This window comes from Thunnus albacares, chromosome 4, assembly GCF_914725855.1.
Source record: "Thunnus albacares chromosome 4, fThuAlb1.1, whole genome shotgun sequence".
Taxonomy (NCBI): domain Eukaryota; kingdom Metazoa; phylum Chordata; class Actinopteri; order Scombriformes; family Scombridae; genus Thunnus; species Thunnus albacares.
This window is the reverse complement of record NC_058109.1, coordinates 10,069,697-10,092,305: the sequence shown is the minus strand read 5'-3', so window position 1 is coordinate 10,092,305 and position 22,609 is coordinate 10,069,697. Positions and strand designations below refer to the sequence as shown.

General features: G+C 37.6%; 1 non-coding gene across 1 annotated transcript; it reads right to left on the bottom strand.

Annotated features, from left to right (window-relative positions):
* Positions 1-21,645: 21,645 nt before the first annotated feature.
* Positions 21,646-21,717, bottom strand: trnap-agg. The gene has a single exon. It is a non-coding gene; the product is annotated as a tRNA-Pro (tRNA).
* Between the last annotated feature and the right edge of the window lie 892 nt (positions 21,718-22,609).

Here is a 22,609-nt window from a genome sequence, read left to right as displayed (position 1 = left end):
GAAGCTCTAGACAGAAATACCTTTATTTGATAATTTACTAAGGATTCAAGGACCTTTGCCAGGCAAGGCAGTTTGGATATTGGTCTATAGTTGTTAAGATTGGTCTTGTCACCTCCCTAGTGTAGTAGTATAACATGAACCATTTTTAAAACTGGGAACCAAACCGGAGGAAATAGAAAAATAGAAAATTTGAGTTATGAGTTATTTGCTCTAACATAATTTGCGCTAAGAGCCTAAGAAAAAAGGGATCCCAATTGTCCTCTCCAGTTCACTTCCTGGGATCGATGGCAAGGAGAGCATTTTTGACTACACTTGAAGAGACAGGATCTAGGGTAAACAGAGCAGACCAGCTACTACAAAATGTTTATTAAAAGTTTATCTCTTTATGGTCAGAAAATTAACAATCATTGACTTTGACCTGGTTAAGGACCTAGGAACTGAGGAAAAGTTATTTTTATTTCAATCAGGAGAGACTTCAATTTTATAAGTGATAATAATTTTATTGAACATGCATAATAAGATGAAAATGTGAAGTCTTTGGTGATTAGAGCCCATTGTGATGTCAATAGAATATCCCCCGATGTCCAGACACTGGTGGGGTGATGAATAAGGGAATATATATATATATATATATATATATATATATATATATATCTGGATGATGAGAAGAGGAGCAGGCTTCTCATGATTTCGGACCTGGGAGCTGATGTGATGAAGGTGAATGGGGTAGAGGAGGGTCACGACGTTTCGCGCTGAAATGGCAGCTGACAGTGACAGAGACGAACAGATTTAAAGTTTGGCAGCTAACAAACAGCTAACATGATAGGCTGATAGATATGGTGGCAGAATCTGATTTGTTGACTAAGAATAATGCCCCTACTCAGTTGATATGAGAGCAGGAAAAGGTGGGGGGAGACGACTAATAAATAGTCTTCCTGCTTGGATTTACACTAAGCTCCATTAGAATTTACAGCCTTCCAAAAATTTGCAGTGGTTGAGTAAGAGAGATTAAATCAGAAGTTGTTCCGATTTGGCTTTCCTCACTATGGATGTGCATCTGTTTCTAAGTTTTCTGAAAGCAGTCCAATGGGAATTATACCCAGAGTGGGAAGGGACCAAGCTTTGTTTTTTTTGATTAACAAGTCTGATAGATCATTGGTAAACCAACGGTTTGATCTATTTTTTACTTTGCAATTCTTAAAGGGGGCATGTTTGTTTATGACTGAGAGGAAGGTCTTGGTGAAACGGTCCAAAACCAGCTCAATATCCAGAATGTCGGATGTAAGATGAATATCACTATGATAGAAATCATTTAAAAAGAGTTGTTTAATAATTTTTTTAAGTGATGCTTATCAATAATTAGGGATTGTGATCTCTTAAAGGCCACCAGAAAGTGATCATTAATCCCAAGATCAAATACACTAGCAGAAAATTTTTTATTAATTACATTGGATAGGATAAAATCAATTAGCATTGAGTTCAAAGGGTTTTTGTAGATTATGTCTAGTAGGTTCAGTGATTAGCTGTGACAGATTAAGACTGCAACAGATGTCTTTAAAGTAATCAGAGGCATCAGAAAGCTAATCAATGTTAGAATCATCCATGACAATTACCTCACTATGAACATATCTAGAGTGTATATCCGTCAGATCATTAATGGAGCTAGTGACAGCTGAAGGGGGACTGTACATACCAGCTACGACAACAGAATCATTAGATACCAAAATAAGAGAGCGATGAACAAACAATTTGACGCAGAAACAGCATGTATCAAGGCAGAACAACACAGAAAAACAGCATTTGATATATACGGCTATGCCCCCTCCCACTTCTGTCAATTCTGAATAAACTATAATCATTTATTGCCACATCAGAGTCACTACTACTCTTCTTTAACCTTGACTCAATAAGAACCAATAACTTATATCTTCTCATGACCTAAATCCTGATGCTATATTTCAATACCACACAAACGTCTGGTATTTAAATGTAGAAATCCCAAACCTTTCCTGGATTTGAGAATGTGCGGTGCATTTAGACTAAACAATGTAGGGTTCACAGCAGTAGGAGGAGACTCTGAGGTAACATAGATAATATTATTAAAATTAATATTCCTGCCATTATAGGACATATTATTCCTTGAGTTCCGCCGAGACGGGTGTCCAAGAGGCTCACAAATAGTGATTACATGAGAGACATGTCAAGGACTTCAAATCTGTTTGATAGCTGGAGAACCGGCATTGGAGCGGGAGGAGGAGAATGAGGTGGACAAAGATTTGGCTCTGCAGACCGAAGACCAGGATTTCGATGGTGTTGGGGTAGAGCAGGCTGGAACCTTGGGTTTTGCCCCCATTTGTACCCATTTGGCTGTGCTGGTGGAAGGACTGGGCAGGGTATGTTGGGTGCACTTTCTTCCTCTCCGGTAGTAGGAAAAGAAGTGGCAGAAGTGAAGCATGGCACGGTCAAGTGGAGCTCACCTCCATTGGTGGTAGCAGCAATCCCAACTTGACCCATAGGGGGATATGGAGTGGAATTAACTGGAGAAATCTTTGCTTTGGCTCCCAACCGAGTCCACGGAGCTTTAGCTGGAGGAGGAGGCTGTAACGTTGGCAGTGGGACCCAGGGCTACTAGAGAGTCGAGGAGCTGTTTGTCATCCTTAATCTGATAAAGGACAGAGATTCTACCCTCCAGCTTGGCAATCTTCTTGCCTAGATGGACACAGCTGTAACACGATGGTGGAGAGGTAAGCGGTGGCATACTGGAGCCCATTCACACAGAGTGGAGGTTAGCTGTAAGCTCAGCTAGCTGGCCCAGCAAGTCAGAGACTAAAGCCAAACTGTAGGGCAGTCAAAAAGACCCAAAAGTCAAGACCAGAGTTCATCTCCAATACTCAGTGAGGAAACCTCAAAAATACCAAAAATTACATTAGTTTGGCATGTTAGCATGCCTACTTTCTCTTATATCTTAAGATCAAGACATCTGATGACTAAATTCCTTTATCTGGTTAAAAGATATGGTTTAAAAACAACCAAGATCTAAAAAATGTATTGCAAAAATGTAGCTTAAAACTGAAGGAAAAGTCAATTTATGACAGAGCTTCTGCCGGACAACGCTGACACATGCGTATACACTCTCCCCTTTGGAATTATGGATCGATTTGTAGAGAAAACAGCCATAAAAGAGCATGGTGTGTATCTTGTGGTTGCCTTTAAGAACCTTGCAGGCTAAGACCATCTTATCTTGGCAAGCACAGATAAATAGGCAGCTAATTGGTTAGCTGGCAAGTTGTCCTGTAAGAAGATTCTTATGTTCATTGCCACAATACCATCTAGGGTCTAATTTCTGAGTTTACTTTTGGTTGGTCTGTTTTATGTATACCTTTGCTGTTTTGAATTGTTTATTTAAACTTGACATGTTTTGGAAAGCTTTATATTGATTATGCTCCTTGACTCAATATAGTTCCGCTTGTGTTGTGATTGCTAGATGTCTACAAGAAAGGTGCCAAGTGCAAATCTGACATGAACTACAGTTAGAATAAACACAACTATAAGAATAAGACCAAGGTCCTGTTAGATAAATATGATTGAAACCAGTCTAAGGCAGTATCCCTGATGACAACTGATTTTTTCAAGGCCATCCAGTAAATTTGTGGGTGGGTGTTTTTGATGGTCAAACTTCAACTTATGAACTGCAAGCTCAGGATGACTGGTATTGGGTGATTAAGACTGTTTAAAGTGTGTCAAAACTTACAAACTGTCCACAGTTTCCTTGTGGCCAACCGCACATGGACAAAATTGAATGAATAAAGATTCAAGAGAAACTTGTATTGGGCCAAAACATTTGGGTGTTGTTCTTATGGACCACACAAGTCAAGTTGATGAAAGTGCAGCAATTCCAAAGAAAACAGGCCTTGACAATTTTCTGTTTGTATATGCTGTGTTATCTTGTTTATTTTTTCTGCTTTAAAAACTTAACTCTTAACTTTCCTGCAGACATAAAAAACTAAATGAAAAATAAATTAATACAAAAAAAAAAAAACAACAACACCAGGGAAAGACACAGTAAAAAATAGGGTCTTGTTAGCTGTAACAAGACCACCAGTCTTAACATAGTGCACGGTGTCTAATAAAAAGCAATCTTTTACTCCACCTCTCTTATACATTGGATGCGAAATGACAGTAAATAAGTTTTGTTAGTCAGCAGTTGTGCCATGATGACTTTTTTTTTTAAGTCTTCCATGTGTCATCTTCCTTCAAGACCAGGCTTGATTAGTTGATGCAGTTCAGTGAATTTAGGAAGAGAAATTTCCCCAGAAAGGTTGTCATATCCGGATAGTTTGCAAATAACAGGAAATGAACAGTCTATGTGACCAAAGTGGTAAGGACTGACTGACTCTCTTTAGTAGTCTATAAAGTGTTTAATTGATGACAACAATCAATATAAAGGTTTATCTTGACGATATTAAACAGTCAATTTTAGACAATGATTATTTCCAAAACTGCTGTACCATTTTTTTAAACGGAACTGTTTGGTTTGTATGCTTCACCTCTGCGCCAGCTTTTTTTCCTCTGACATTTCCTAAGAACAGAGCTTTGAAGCGAAGGAGAGCTGATTTCTTTTGTAGTCTCTTGACTCCCACATATCCCCTCTGCCCTCTTCTTTTAGCCCTCCTCACCTCCCCCGCCCAGTGTCTTGACTCCTCCACAGCTGCATGCATAAGTTGAACCACACAGCAATGAAGGGTAGCTCTAAAAACCCAGTAGGGGAAAGGATGCCAAGTTAACCGTTAATGAGCTTTTTAAGGCAGAAAGCAGTCACTGCAAAAGATTAACCGGGACAGATAGAAATCTAATCTCTAATCTCAAATCACAGGAGGAAGGATTTCCAGGCAAGTCAAGTCAATTTTATTTGTATAGCACCTTTCATCCACAGTGGAAGTTCAATGTGCTTAAGATCAGCATAAAAGCAACCGATCAACATATTAATAAAAAAATCAAGCACACATACACACACATATACACACAAATAATAATAAATTAAAATAAAAACTTGAAAAACAGTTTTCCAGCCACACACATCAATATGGTTCAGATGAACTAATGTGTTTTTTCCACTAAAACCTATGCTACATGATGGGACAGGCAGCAGTTAAATCAATGCCTGTGTCATGCATGACAATGTTGTATTGCAACATTCTCACGCTTGACTTCTTTCACCCTTTAATTACTAAAAAACAATTGAATGAACACACCGTAGATTGTGGCTCAGTGGTTTTATCTGGTGTAGATTGAGTGACCTTTTAGTCTCATCCAGCTTTACTGTAACAATCCTTTGGGGAGTTCTAGAGAGGATCAACTAAAATGGGACATCTTTTTAATCTTGCACATGACATTTTCCGGGTGTTTGTCAGATGGGACTGTTGGATCTAACATTAAGAGAGAGAGTGATAGCAGTAAGGTGGTTTCACCAATGATGAAATCATGACATGAAATCATACTATAGAATGTGTTAGGGTGTTTTTCATCATGATTTAACATTAATTTGTTCTATGAACTGATAAAATATAGCGACTCCTGGCTGGACCAGGAAACCAATCATCCAGTGCTCCCTCAACACCTCCTTTTTCCTCTTGAGTAATACCATGTCAATCCAGATTGCTAGCTTTTAGATTTAGAAAATAAACACCAAATCAAGCACACACACACACACACACACACACACACACACACACACACACACACACACGCACACACACACAAATAATAAATAAAAATAAAAATGATAAAAAGCTGGCTTTAATTTTTCTTTTAAAAGTGGAAACAGTGACGACTGATCTCAGGTCATCTGGGGGTTTGTTCCAGAGAGCAGGGCCAAAGTAACCAAAAGCTCCCTCTGAAGACTGGAGATTTTCACAAAATTCAGAAAGATTAACACAAATTCTGCTGCAAGCCATGTCAGTACAATAAATTCAGTGCAACTATAAACTGTAACATGAGAATCAGAATGGAAATGGTGAGTAAAAGACATAAAACACTGTCCATATTGTACAGATGAACTAACATGTTTTTCCAGTACACCTATGCCACATGATGGGACAGGCAGCAGTGAAGTGAATGCCTGCTGGCAATACAACATTCTCACGCTTCTCCTTCCAGTCTTGAATTACTAAAAAAAAACTGAATGAACACACCATAGGTTGTGGCTCAGTGGTTTTATCTGGTGTAGATAGAGTGACCTTTTGGTCTCATCCAGCTTTACTAAAATGGGACATCTTTTTAATCTTGCACATGACATTGTCCGGGTGTTGGTCAGATGGGAGTGTTGGATCTTACATCAAGAGAGAGAGTGACAGCAGCAAAGTGGTTTCACCAATGATGAAATCATTACATGAAATCATACTATAGAATGCGTCAGGGTGTTTTTCATCATGATTCAACATCAATTTGTTCTATGATCTGATAAAACATAGCAACTCCCAGGAGACTGGCTGGGCCGGGACACCAATCATCCAGTGCTCCCTGAACACCTCATTTTTCCTCTTGAGTAATCACATGTCACAATCCAGATCGCTAGCTTTTAGATTTGTTTCAGCTTCAACTACACGTCATACTTTGGCTGATCTCCCAAAACTGCCGTATTCATCTGATGATCAGAGAGGAGAATTAATTGCCAAGTACAGTTAATATCCAATTAACCTGACTGGTGAACCCAAATCCCTTCTCCCAAAGCCTGCCACTGCAGATAATGCCCCCAATTAAAACACAATATTTGGGCCTTTGGCTCGTTATATGGTAATTAACAGAAGGTCCAGTTACTCTTTGTTAGAGCAGATTGTTCCTATTTGCTTATTCAAGATGGCAGCATATGAATGGCTGCTTGGAATTCTGCTGAAACAGAGGACTCTTTGATGTGTGGTAATGAGTGACTGTTGGGATCCTCTTACCCCTCAAACCACGAGGGTTAATCATTATACATTCTTTCCTTCAACTGACTGGATCCATAATTGAAAGCAAATATTTTCAGTAACATAGTAGATAATGAAGAGTAGACAATTAACTGCAAAATATTTTATTAATGAATTACTGAGGGGTGACATTGTGTGTGCATCTGATGCCCCCAAGCACCAATTAATAAGTTTATGTTACATTTCAGGTGTTATAATAACTATGAAAAGATCAAAATTAAATTAGCGACAAGTTTTGTGTGTCAGGAGTAAAGTGCGTTTACAATTTGACAATGAACATGTCTTATTTGCTTGAGGTTTTGAATGGTGTGCTAACAATCCAATAGTAAGCTATAAAAAAAGGGACCTGCTGCAGTGATCAACTCTGCTGTGAGCTAACACGGCTACACTACATGCTAGCCAGTTAACTTTGTATATTGTGCAAAACTTCAGTCCCATCAATCACAAATTTTCAGGTTTCACTCTCTTTGAACAGTGGTCTAGTACATCATATATTTTAGCATTCTTGGAACACCCTTTTACAAACTTTGTATAAATGAACTATTATTAACTAATAGCGTGGACCTTATTACATGGGGGACTGTTAATGTTTTCCTCCTCGATCCTGTTTATCTAGAAAATGCATTATCAAACCTCAGCCCCCCACAGTGACACAATGGAGAGAGAGGATAAAGGATGTCTATTATATGGAAAACATAACACCAAGGTTACAACTAAAGACAGAGGTGTTCTTGACGAAATGGTCACCTATTATTTCTTTTCTTTCCCTCTGAGGAGAATGATGTTCCCATTTGTCTTCTTATTTAAGTGTGAACAAGTTTTACTTGAAGTTTTACTTTTTTTTTGTGTGTATATATACATATGTATGTATTTGTAACTTTTTTTGTTTTGCTTTGTTTTTTAAAATTTGTTCATTTATTTATTTATTTAATTAATTTATTTTTTTAACCTTTTTATTACTGATACATGATGGAAGGTCAAAAATCATGAATGGACCCTTAACATTGCTTCATTTACACCTGTATTAATGTAAATATTTGAAAAGCTGATTGTACTGTATGACTGCACTTGAGAAAAGGAAATAAAATAAGTTCAAAAAAAAAAAAAGAAAAAGAAAATGCATTATCAAGGACTGCGTGCACATTGTTCCTGCTGTTGTAACTTAGTAATTTCCTACACACATTCCTGTGTGTGTGGGAGTAACATCCAGAGGAGAGAAAACTGCGTAGAGTGTTCATTTTTTTTTGCAAATCTCCATCATCAACCCTGTCTCCAAAAAATTATTCTAGTTTGTCTTTATCCAATCCAACTTGTCTTAACATGAGTGTGTTGGAAAACAACACAACAGCCATTATAAAATATGAATTAAAAAAATATATGGGTGATTAGAAAGGAAGCCCAGACCTCCTATCTGTCCATCTGGTCAAAATGGGATTAACCATTGATTACAGTGAAAAATAGGGAGAGAGAAAGAAGTAGAGAGACAGCTTAGAAATAACTGATCTCTTGTTTTCTTTTTAAAATTTTTTTAATTGTTTTTTTTGTTGTTGTTGTTTTTATTTTTTCACAGACCTGACAGAGCTGAAGTTAGGTTCTGGCACCAAAGTTGTGCATTTTATTATTGAAGTAAACAATTGCAAATGGGCAAATATTCAAAATAGAAAGAAACAAAACATGTACAGTGTGTGAAGAAAGATATTTAATTCCTGCAACTTGTGATTGTTAAAAGAAAGACAAAAACCAAAGGAGATAGAATGTATAAAGAGAGATGGAGAGAGAGAGAGAGACCTCTTTACCTCAGTTTCAGTCTCAAAATTTATTTGTCTGATAGGTGGGTTCACCTCAGGTTAAACACATTAGAGCTCTCTCTATCTCGCTTCTTTGGATGTGTGTGATCTTGTGTTCTGGGAAAAAGATATTTGCGTACTGTGAACTCTGCATGACAGGAGTACAACTGTTTCCATTGGGAGAATTTGGGTGGTGGAGCTTCCAGTGCACACAGATGTTTCCCTCTCCTTGTGTTATGGCTGTGAAACCTTTGTGGCAGGACTTCTCTGTCTGTCAAAACAAACAAAAGTTGAAAGGCCACGCTGATCACGACAGCGGTTTTGTCATGTCAGTTGTTCCGACACATTATTTGAATTAACTTTTTGGACTGAGCAGTCAGCTTCTATCTCAACTATGAAGCTCGGAAGAAAATAATCTTAGTGTCTCCAAAACAAAGGGGATTTAGTAAGTATACTAGACATATACTGTATATATAGCAGCAGCAGACTGCTGGTTTGCTCTGCATTGGACAGGTTCAGTAACGGTGGAGCTCCAGTTACACTGTGATTTAATGTTTTAGAACAAGATTTTGAATTAAAAAAAGGGTTAGGGTTAGGGTGGCCATTAAAAATATATAAACTAGGTGTGCTGTCCTAGCCCGTCTTTATTCATTTTCACTCCTTTAAGGATTCAACACCCTCTGTTATTATTGTGAGTCGAGTGTATTGTATTATATTTTTAAAACAAGATTTTACCAGCTGATTAACTGCAGGATTAGACAGCTGAAGAATTAAAGAGCTAAAGGATGAAATGCGAAAAGGATTTCTGTTGCTTTTGTGACTGCCAGCAGCTCTTCTTCATGTGGACAGTCACAGACAGAGATTTCCCCCCAGCAGGTCCGTGCTGCTGTTAGCTCCTGAAGCTAAAACTGTCTTCATGTGAAAATAAACCAAGTTAAACACAGACAGGTTTATTTAAAAATGATTTCTGGCTTGTTTAAATGTTGTCACACTGTTTGTCTTCCTCTCATTATCATTATAATCATTTTCCTCTGGACAGGGGATGTCGCTGAGCAACTCCCGCTTCCTGTCTCATGCATCCATGACGCTCAGACCTGGGGGTGAAGTTACAATTAGCATAAATAGTAGTTACCTGGATGTAACTCCAATTCTATGAGTCTTCCCATTTAACCTTTGCATTAAGAATTTTACATTCTCTAAGGATGGACCAAAATTCATTTTTTTGTAAAACTGCGAAAAGAATGGATCATTCTAAATAACCAAGGTACTGAAGATTTGGCACAATGGATTATGTTGAGGAACCTTTGGATATTATCAGAGGAAAAGTGATTTTGAATGAAGCCTGTCTGACCTCTATTTATAAGGCTAGGTATCATAGTCTAGTGGCTATAACCTTGGTAATCACTTTATATTCTGATGAGAGGAGGGCACTGGGCCAATAGGATCCACAGAGTTTTGGGTCTTTGCCTGGTTTTAGCAGAACTGTAAACAGAGCCTGTTCTAAAGTTTTGGGTAACTGGTAGATCTCAATTGCATGCTTAAACATATTCATTAGTGGCGTAATCAGACTAAATGCAAAAGCTTTGTAGAAGTCCATAGGGAACCCATCTGGTCCTGCTAATTTTCCTCCCGAAAGCTTTCCTATTGCATCTAGAACTTCCTATTTAGTAATGTCAGCCTCTAGATTTTCCCGTGTCTCTGCAGCCACCCCTGGAACTTCCCTCTAAGAAGTTATTCATTTTACACCCTGAGAAGGGTATAAGATCTGCCAGGCTAATAATGAACCACTTTTATCCCTGTGTTTGTAGTACTGTTGTTTAGTTCTAGCCATGGCATTTTCAATCACCTCAAATTTACAAAAAAAAAAAAAAAAAAATTACACTCACTTTAAGTGAAAACACACTTTAAGTGTTTTACAATGTAGAACAGTTCCCTAAAATAACACCAGGGGAAACTATTTGGCTAATTGCCTGGTGTGAGAAACCTTGAACATCAAACACACAAAATAATCTTACAGTCAAAAGGATGAATAAAACATGGTTGAAAATCATGTCGATCTATAGAGATGATCAGAGAAAGGAAAATAAATATAGCTAAAAGTAAACAGGTGCCTAAGCAGGGTAGAAAAGAGAGTGATCAGTTTTGTTTTACCATCGGAAGATTAGTTAGCAGCATATTTTAAGAGGCTAGAGGGTGTATGTGTATGTTGTGGCTCTTTCTGAACATTTTCTAAGAATTTCTCTTAACACATATTTGTAAATGTTAAGCACCCCACCAGTAAACTACTTACATTTGGGACACATGATGTAAATAATGAACGACTCCGAACAGTGTCCAAAGAAAGAATAGCGATCGTCCAGGCATCTCGTCCATACCAATATGAGAGAAACCAATGCTCAGTATCCCAAGAAAGCAACAATCCCATGTTGAAGAATCAAGTTAAGTCTGGGCAAACACCATAGTCCTCAGGCAATGCAGGTCCATGTTAACCAGGCGCAACGAAACGGTAAATATCGGCTCCGGTATGCAGGGGGGAAAAAATGGGAGGAGGGAGAAGAGCTTCCTGGCCATCAAAAGTCTTTATTTCCTCTCTCCTGAGAGAAAAGTTACAATAGTGAAACATGAAACAAAACATGGATAATTAGCCAAGGGTGTTGGTCGTGTTGCAGCATGTCTGGATGATATTTCCTAAGGTAGTTTTCAGCAGCTTGTGGTGTTGTCCAGTTGCACCGACTGCCCTCTAGATCCATAATAAAGGTGGTTGGATGAAGCAACCTGGAAATGATGTTTTTTCTTTGAGTTTCCTTTTCAGTGGAGCAAAGGCTTTCCTTTTGATTGTACAGGGCTGTAGATATATCTTTGAAGATTGTGATAGTCGAATTGCCACAATGTAATGAATGAGTTTTTGTTCCAGGCTGCATCAGTGATTTTGACAGTCAGAAAGGCGGAGGAGTCAGATCACGATGGCACGGGGTCTGGCACTGTCTGCTGGGTGCTGTTGCAATGACCTGTGGGCATGTCCTACTTCAAAAGTTTCCCCCTCTAAACCGAGTATTTTGGGTAGCCATTCCTGTATGAATGCCACTGTGTTCTTCCGCTTCACTCCTTCTGGAAAGCCAACCAGCCTCAGATTTTGTCTACGGATTCTATTCTCTTGGTCATCCAGTTGTTTCCTTAGAGCTCTCTCAGTTCTCCATCTGTTGCTTTTCTGTAGTTGAGCTCAAGCTGCACGGCGGCTAAGGAGTCATCACACTCACGCTGTTTCTCCTCGATGCATTTGACTCGATACCTGATGGCTTCATTGTCACTGATCATTTTCTCCATAATTTCAGAAAGTTTAGTTAAATGTCCCTCAACCATGGACTCAATCTTCTGTATTCCTTCCTCTGTCTCAGATATGAACCATTTTGGAGGTCTGTCAGTTGGTCCGCTGCCATTGTAGCTAGCATTCAGTGGGAGTACTAGCCTACCTTTATTGTTGTACCTTCGTTCTTTTTCAGTGGCATAATGCCGCTTTCAGTATCTTCACTTATGAAAGTAAGGGTGGTATCCATTTGTTTCAGTTAAGAATTGTCAGAAGGCTAATTTTAGTGAGCTATTGAGCGGAGGTTGGTACTGCACAGTAAGTTCTATATGCTTCTATAACCAGAAGTCACAGAAATTGATTTGTTACCTAATTTACTCATTGCAGACTGTCAAGTATAGATCACACTTGGAGGTATGTAGCCTGGCTGGATCAGACTCTGGATACTTTGGACAGCATTCAAGCCAGGACACGTCCACCTTACAGCCTAACACAGCCAGACAGACTACATACTTCATGAGCTCAGTTTTTTGGTACAAAGATTTTAATCTAGAAAAGGGTAATGAGTCAGATTTATGCTGCCCATTGTTAACTATGTGTTGAACGTTGAGATTCAAACTCCCAAACCTTGATAAAGACTTTTAAATTGGAGATATGAAGTGAAGGATGATTTAGCAATTACAGGCCTACGTATTTCACACCTCAAATTTAATCAGACTGAATTTGAGATTTCAAGAACAGCCAGCACTTTTTTTCCAGTTTGTAATCCCAGAGTGGTGCATTTGCCCAGTCAGGTTTAGGTTAATTTGGATTTGGATGAGTAAGACTATAAAGGAATGAGGCAGAGAGACAGACAGCCAAGTCAACTGCAAATTTAATTGGCCAAACACAAAGGTAAGTTCAGCCTAGTATTCACCAAAGCAGGTGACAGAAATGGGAGGGAGGAGGAAACTGACTGTTTGCTTAACCCCTCCCACCAAAAGCTATTGTCCAATCATATAGCAACCGTAATTATCCTGGATGCTATCTACACTTAGGGTACCATTATCAGCTCTGTCTTGCTCTTGAATGGATTTAGGCCATTTTACACTTCAGAAAACCCAGCCAACACTGCTCAAGATTGGTTTCTTCATCCTAAAATCCATTTCTTTTTTTAACATTAAAAGTGAAGACATACTGTTTGAAAATACAAGTATGCAAGCTAAGCAGCCAAACAGGGTTATGCTAGATCTATCAATTTGATCTTACATTTTTCCATTTTATGCTTATACTACTAGAGCTAACTAGCTCTACACTGCCATTTTACAACAATGCTGTTTCTTTTTATGTCCTCTACATGGATCATCAACTGGTGAGAATGCTGGAATATGCAGCTTTAGCCTCTGTCTTTTAGCAGAATATCATGTATGTAGCCACCAAGCACATGTTTAAGACCCCTTTCTATGAGATTATTTGGTAGCACATTATAATGCAGCCGGCGTTCTACAGTGTAACTTCTCATCACTTACCATGTAATTTCCTGGAACTTACAGTGTATCTGTACAAACTGAAGTCAGTCCTGGTGAATTCAAACATGGAGTCAAACTGTGGTCAACCTCTTACACTTCTCCAAATCTCTCTACTTTAAGCCCATACTATTAAATTTCAACAGAGGGCATGTGTCAGTTGGCCATTCTCTAACCCCTTCCTCCTTTGTCACTATTTCTACACTTCCTCATCCCACATGACAAGGTACTGATACAGTTTGCAATCAAAATGCTGACACATTTACCATTCAAAACTTATAGGTATTTTTAAAGAAGTCTTTTACTCCAGATAGAGTGGATAAAAGCAGACTTCTCATTTCGAGACGGCGACTGTCGATTTTGCTCACTGGTAGATTTTATCAGCTGTATCTAGCTAGTCAATTAAGCTAACTTAAGCTACATGAGTTAATTGATAACATTGTCCCCTGCTTACGATTTATTGTTTCTATCTGACTCGTTTTAAAACAATAATCGGTAACACTTTATAATACAGCCCGCGTTTTACAGTGTAATTTCCCGGAACTTACGGTGTAACTTCCTTATATGAATCAGTACGTTACATATGTATATGTGCACTAAAATCAAATGTTTTTGCTCATGGCAGTTATGACTGATTTTTTTTTACGCATGTGTGTTTGACAGGCAAGCTTCATCCACATTCCAGAGATTTATTATGCTTATGTCTTTTGCTTCATTGTATGAATTTGAATAGAACAAGTCGAGAAATGGGTCTATACTTTTGAAAATTAGCTCCTAGCAGGCATGTTGGTCCAGCACTGCAGCAGCTCATAACAAGCAAACTTACCTCTCTCAAGTGCACAGCTATGGAAGGCTTGTATTGTCATCCGAGGATGAAAAAATAACAATACAGTAATGTAATAATATACATAGTACATCTTTAATTACACAATAACAAGGTATGCAGGAAGTTATGAAAAATGATTGTATTCTTTAATTACACAGAAACCACAATGTATGTGCTGTTCTCCCAGTCTTACTCTGTAAGTACAGACTACTTACCCTGTAAGTACGTAATTACAGCAGGGTGCCTGTGGATTATGTTCTCTCGTCCTTACTTAGCTGTTTAGTTCCGTTACCTTTCATGTCACAATCTAACAGCATACAACATGTCATTAACAACACACCGCACCAACATTTTGAACAGACAATGAGAAAACATTATTGAACATGATTAAATATGTTTCATTTATAACTTCTTAACTATATAAACTACTATGATACAATATAAATATTCTATATAAATTGTACTATATAAAACTTAGCAATAACTATATATAAAACTTAAACAACAAAATAACTCTTAACTAATCTATCTATCTTAACTAATCTATCAAAATGTAGTTATAAAATGATTAATTTTAGTAAAAAAAAAACAAAAAAACAAGAACAAAACAGGAAACTATGTTTAAATTGTAAATGTAACAGACCAACAACAACAACAAAAAAAAAACAATTTTCAGGTACTTTGTTCTTATGTTCTACATCGCCACTTTAGTGGGAGGAGTTCATCATTTCTTTGTAGTCTTTTTTATTTTGTTCTTCAGCTCAGGGCAGGAGTCCACAAATCCTTTAAACTGCAATGCGAAATCTTTTAGGGTTGTCCCTTCAGTTTAGGTGGGGACACCAAAGTTTTCCCCTTCTGAAGCTATATCCACCTGTAATCACAATTATGGAAGTGTATTACAGTATAGTGAAGTCTAAAACACACATGCACACAATTGTTACATATCAGCATTCATTACATTACCCCCACACCCCCATCCACACACCCACAATCAAAAATGATACTTACAAGTTATTCTGATATTACATAATTTGTAGTAGTGAATAACAAGCTTGATGGCACCACAAATACAGGTAGAACATTTTCACATGTAGAGCACTGTACCTTGGCAATGATGCTTGTCAGAGCCATGGTAGGCGGAATTTGGCAAAGTTGTACAAGTTACCTCTGTGTCCAGAATGTAAACTCATATGGTTCATGCTGTTTTAAATTAAGTGCTAAAGGAATATGTTTCCTTAGATGGTATAGTTTACTCTACTTTAGGGAGCAATGTCTGTTTTGTATTTAATATATAATAAGTTTGTACTGTGTATTAAACCTAGTGTACAGTAGGGGAGAACAGGGTAACATGAGCCACTTTTTACATTTGATGATTTTACTGCAAAATGAAAGTGTATTTGTTTCAAATAATAGTAACTATATATACCTCAGGTTGTTGTGTACTCATGGAAATTAAAACAAGTTATCTACTTATTATGATTTTAGAACAATGACCCATCGAAAAAAGTTAGTCCTATGGCACAACTTACCCCAAGGTAGGGGTAAAATGAGCATGGGGATGGGGTAAATTGAGCACTCAATGGGTAAATAGTGTTACCATTTAATACTGATATAAAAAGTACACAAAATCAAACAAATTTGAGATAATTTTGAACTTTATTAATGTCATCAATTTAACAAAGGCAAAAACTCATACTTTAAAGTAAAATTATGTCCTGATGTTCAACATGTTACCCAAACACTTTCAGTAAAGATTAAACTGTGAGCTTTGTGTGTTAGCCACAGAAATAATATGTGTATAAATGTGCTTTTGTGTATACAGACAGGTGACAAATTAAAGGAAAAACTGGTCTGGTCTGAATGCTTGACCTCTACAGTGAAGGGATCTGGTGGCTCTGTTATGCTGTGGGGGGCATTTTGCTGGCATGGTTTGGGTCCACTTGTCCCCTTAGAGGGAAGGGTCACTGTGAATCAATACAAAGTTGTTCTGAGTGATCACCTTTATCCTATGATGAAACATTTCTACCTTTATGTGAGTTGTTTCTTCCAGGATGACTGTAGTGGAAATTTAAGATGAATTCACAGAGAGCAAGTTGTCTTTCAGAGTTTTATTGCAACATCCAGAATACACATTTGCAAGTCCAGATCTCCCAGTTTGCTAGGCTGAAGAGATATTGAATGAAGTTCAGTGTTAGTACTTGCATATATAGCCACATGCATCACAATCATCCCATAGTCATCACACTAACAGTTATTTTTAATTAATTCACCATATCTCTAGGGAGTTTCTTTCGGTCTCCACTTAGAATTAAGAGTTGAAGGATAAATCCTTATCTGCCTTTCCTCCCTGGACATTCCCTCTAAAGTTACAGTGACTGAGTCCCGTACTTCACCTTTGACAGTACCTGTTAGGAACATTTTCATACAGGAAGCAGATCATAAAGTCTATGTATATGTTTCAATTTCAATGACAATGCCCGCATTCAAAGGGCACGAGGGGTCACTGAATGCTTTGATGAGTATGAAAATGAGGTGAATCATATGCTATGGCCTTCACAGTCACCAGATCTCAACCTATGTGAACACCTATGGGAGATTTTGAACTGATGTGTTGGAAAGCGTTCTCCATCACCACCATCAAAACACCAAATGAGGGAATATCTTTTGGATAAATGGTGTTCATACCCTCCAGTAGAGTTCAGAGACTTGTAGAATCAATGCCAAGGTGTACTGATGCTGTTCTGGTGGCCCAACACCTTAGTAAGACACTTTATGTTGGCTTTTCCTTTAATTTGCCACCCATCTGTCTGTACAGCATGTTTGTGTGTGGTTTAAACTTAACATCAATCAACAATTAGGTATTTATTCATCAACATTGTAATACTTGTAACAGTGATAAAACATTAACATGAACAAGGTCTCTAGTCTCTAGAATATCAGAAAATATTTTTGGGGGTACATTGAGCCATTGACTCAACTTGCCCCAACATCATTGGCATGTTTTACCCCACTATCTCCATTTTGACAAAACTGTTTCACACAGTGGCTCAGATCCACAGTTATGCTAAGTTTATGACCTTGTTTTGTAGCTTACACTGACTTAAAATAACATGTAATAATGTCCAAAACTTATCTTTTTTAATTAAGATACAAGACTGATGAATTTAGTAACATGATGAATTCACTTGGCATGACAAAAATAATTTTTTTTGCTCTGTTTTGCTGACCACTCTCTCCATGTGCTTGAGTCCAAGATGGATTGAGTAATGTGAACTATACTTTCTTAATTTGTGATCACATGATTACTTTTGTTTATGGTTACCAAGATAAAGGGGGTGGCTCATTTTACCCACTGGCTCCATTTACCCCGTTCTCCCCTACTGTTCATTACCTAACACCTAACAAGTATGAGAAAGAAATATAACACTTGACTACACCTGGTATGGTACACAGGTATGGGTATGTCCTGAAAAACATACAGAATCAAATCTAAAAACAAAATCAATATCTGTGTGTCCCAGGCCTTGATACCATGGACCATGTGGACAAAACAACAATGGCTCTGACAAGCATCATTGCCAAGGTACAGTGCTCTACATGTGAAAATGTTCTACCTGTATTTGTGGTGGCATCATGCTTGTTTAAAAAACAAGCATGATGGCAAGCTTGTTATTCACTACTACAAATTACGTAACATCAGAATAACTTGTAACTATCATTTTTAATTGTGGGTGTGTGGATGGGGGGGGTGTGGGTAATGTAATGAGTGCTGATATGTAACAATTGTGTGCATGTGTGTTTTATACTTCACAATACTGTAATACACTTCCATAATTGTGATTACAGGTGGATATAGCTTCAGAAGGGGAAAACTTTGGTGTCTCCACCTAAACTGAAGAGACAACCCAAAGAAATGATGAACTCCTCCCACTAAAGTGGCGATGTAGAACATAAGAACAAAGTACCTGAAAATTGTTTTTTTGTTGTTGTTGGTCTGTTACATTTACAATTTAAACATAGTTTCCTGTTTTGTTCTTGTTTTTTTTTTTTTTTTAACTAAAACTAATCATTTTATAACTACATTGTGATATATTAGTTAACATAGATAGATTAGTTTTGTTGTTTGAGTTTAAATAAAACTTAAATATTAAAGTAAATGGAAACCTGTAAATAATAATGTATAGCTGACCTGAGATAGACTTTATTACTAATTATAATTATATTGACATTCAGGGTGATTATCTGTGTGAACTAATTCATCTGTATCAATAGTGTGTTTGTGTAAGCTGTAATATAGTGAGTTTTTGATCCTGGTCAAGGTCAGCCGTTCACCATCATCATCACAACACAACGCAGAGACTGTAGGCTGTCACTATTATCAGCGATATAAAGGAAACTTAACGGGGGCATTATATACTATGAGGCTAATATAGTCCCCTGTTGCATTACCAATTATTGTTTTAAAACGAGTCAGATAGAAACCATAAATCGTCAGCAAGGGACAATGTTTTCAATCAACTCATGCAGCTTAAGTTAGCTTGATTGACTAGCTAGATACAGCTGATAAAATCTACCAGTGAGCAAAATCGACAGTTGCCGTCTAGAAATGTGAAGTCTGCTTTTATCCACTCTATCTGGAGTAAAAGACTTCTTTAAAAATACCTATAAGTTTTGAATGGTAAATGTGTCAGCATTTTGATTGCAAACTGCATCAGTACCTTGCCCTATGGGACGAGGAAGTGTTGAAACAGTGACTAAGGAGGAAGGGGTTAGAAAATGGCCAACTGACACATGCCCTCTGTTGAAATTTAATAGGATGGGCTTAAAGTAGAGAGATTTGGAGAAGTGTAAGAGGTTGACCAGAGGTTGACTCCATGTTGAAATTCACCAGGACTGACTTCAGTTTGTAATGCTGGGGATGATACAAATGTGTGACATCAGTTTATGACTAAAACCTGCGAAAAACATGTATACCAAGTAAACTCATATGTAAGCCTTTCAAAGGGGATGAGCTGGCTGAGTGGTGGTGGTTTCAGGGTTGTGTAAACCCAAAAGTCAAAACACATGTTTCCACTTGGTTTCCCTTATTATCTTACAAGAAGTCTGTGGGAATCTGCCGGCGGGGGCCTTCTGTGTGGACTTTGCATGTCCTCCCATCCTTCAAAGACACGCACTTTAGATGAAATGGAGACTCTAAATATGGCACTATATTTGTTGGCACTGATATAGACTGCCAGCATGTCTCTCCTCAAGACTGTGCTGAAACAGGATCCAACACTTTGACCCTGAACAGGATAGGCAGTAGCCGCAAGAAGCATGGATGGATGTTTTCCCTTATCCATATAATACAAGCTGTGAAAATACAATATTCCTTTCAGAGAAGAAGAGATTAAGTAACGTTAGAAAAGTACACTAGAGAATCTCACTCTCTCTCATAGCCACAAGGAACAGGAGGTTATCCTGAACTTTGCAGGCATGTGATATCAAGCTGTACTCTTGTGCACATTGCGTGCTTTTCAAGTTCTCTTTGAAATTTTTCCAATACAACTGAGCCAGGACATGGCATGGGTACAAAGAGCAAAATGACACATGAACAGACATAATGTAGTACACATTTGCAACCGGATTTATTGTTTACCGTCTCTTATGTGTTGAGAACAGTACCTCGCCATATATATTGTGTTGTGTTGTGAGAAACTTGTTGCTGTGGTGCCTCTCTGTCACTGTCAACCAATGTGCTTTTTCTAACCCTAATTATATTCTCATGGCAGCGTGCAATAAAGTAGTTGATTACCACTTTGAGGTAAAAAGCAAACAAAACAAGAAAAATTAATGCATTACTGAAAATTTGCCAATATTGGTTGAAAACACCAAATATATGCGGAGGCTATGTCTTTATGCAACCAACATGCCATAAAGTCTGCAGTATGTAGTGAAAATAGTTTAGTGAATTGTGCCCTCTGGTGGGTATTAAGAGGAATGAGCACACTTGACACTAGATATGACAAATGGAGAGATTTGACTGGCAGACGAGTGATGTCCATTGCACAAATGACACGGACATAGCAGATGATTTCAGCACAAAAATAATAAACTCATACGATGTTTATTCAATTGTTATTATTGTTATAGAATAGTATTGTTATTATTGTATATGTTATTATTACTAGGGTTTATTACTTATTGTTGTAAGGTTATAAGCAGGATTTTAATATTGTAACTAGTAAAGGTGGGGCTAACTTCAACTAGCCTACTTGATATAGTGCTGGTTAATACAGTCTATAATGATCCATCATATTTTAAAGGCAGATCAGTAAAGTCAAATAAATGTCAAAATGAATGTGTAAAAAGAAGAAACTTTCCCACTGAAATGTGGTGAAGTGGAAGTATAATTACAGCGTACGTGTATAATGTAAATTCAGTGTAAGTCCATGTGGGCTGGTTACCCTCATGTATGACACTTATGAAATATTCATTGATTTATATAAGATAGCATAAAATGAAAACACTAAAGTACTTCAGAACTGTACTTAAGTACCCTATTGAGCATATGTATTTCTGTACTTTCCACCACTACATTTAGGGCAGCAACTAATAATCATTTTCATTTTCATTACTCTAAGAAGTATTGTTTTTGATTAATCAATGAATCATTTATTGTATAAAATGTCAGAAAATAGTTAATAGTTAATAAATGCCCATCACATTCTCAAGTCTTCAAATTGTTTGTTTCACTCATAGACTATATGTCTGATTTTGTCCAAAAGTCCCAAAACTTTCAATTCAAAATGGTATAAAACAGAGAAATTCAACTATCTGGAATCAGTGAATGTTTAGCATTTTTGTTTGATAAACTAACATGATTTATTTATTGTCAGAAAAGTTTATTGATTTTCTGGCGAAAATCTTTTCAGCACTGGTGTCATCTGTTCATTGTTTGTATTTCTGTACTTAACAGCCTATTTTAGGTATCTTTTTGGATGTATTTTCAAGTTTTAACTGCTTTTTGAATTGCTTGCTTGTCCTTTTCCTTTGATTTCAGTCATTACTGTTTATGTGAAGTACTCCTAGCTGCTTTTTGTGAACGAATGGTGCCATATAAATGACTTTTTTATTACATTCTCCATGTACTTACTTTATTTACTTTTTATTCTTTCTTTGTGTTTGCATGTTCAGACAATGCATTTGTAAGATACCGCCAATAGCCATTGAATTATGTGAATATGGGAAGATACTTGAAAAGTAAATTAAAAAACGAGGGCTCGTCCGGGATTTGAACCCGGGACCTCTCGCACCCTAAGCGAGAATCATACCCCTAGACCAACGAGCCACGTGACAGTCTTATAGACCAGTAGAAACCATCAACAACTTCTATTCGTGTTTGAGCACATGGGTTGATTAGAAAAGTTGTCCAACGAGCAACCAGCCCTTAATCATGGCCATCCATAATTCGTCTAGACTGACAGACTGAATGGCGACAGCAAACCGTTAAAAAACTACAGTTAAAAAATGGTTTATGCAGCCACAAAGCTATTACCATGACACTTTTCACAACTTTTAGGTTGACTGTCTGTCCACTTACTTAGGTTGAGTCATATCTTGGCTGTTATCACTGTTTGTATTGGCTTGTTTTCGTCCGAAATCACTAAACAGAGTGAAAAGTGCACAAATACACAAAATGTCTCCAGGCGTAACATTTAAGAAGCATCGGACTATGTACTTACCGAAAATACCAACCCACTAGACTTATCTCGACGGATGTGCGTTGTGGTTAACTGACACGTGAAAAGCTCGTTTTTAAAGTCAGTTGTTTTTATTGACAGATTGTTACGTCACTGAACAACCGCCAGAGGTCGCGCTACGTTGTCAAAGAAGCTGCTGAGCGACGAGGCGGAGGATCCAAACGACGCAAGAGGTCTCACTCCCCGCTACTTCCGCCTTCGTTTAAATCCAGTAGTGTCTGTCTGTCCCTGTTTTGTTTAGAATAAACCGCATAAACATTTTTCGACTAATAGAGGTGGTTCACTGCTTTTTTGTGTTGTGCTGTTTTTGTATACCTTCAATATCGTTGTCTTTTCTCTGTCTATGGTTGTCTGATTATATTATGTTATATTTCCTGTACACGAAAAGCATTTGAACCATGTAAAGTTAGTATTACTAAAATTATTGTTCTGATAAAGAAAATAAGGTAGTAAAACACCTGAACCATAATCATCAATATA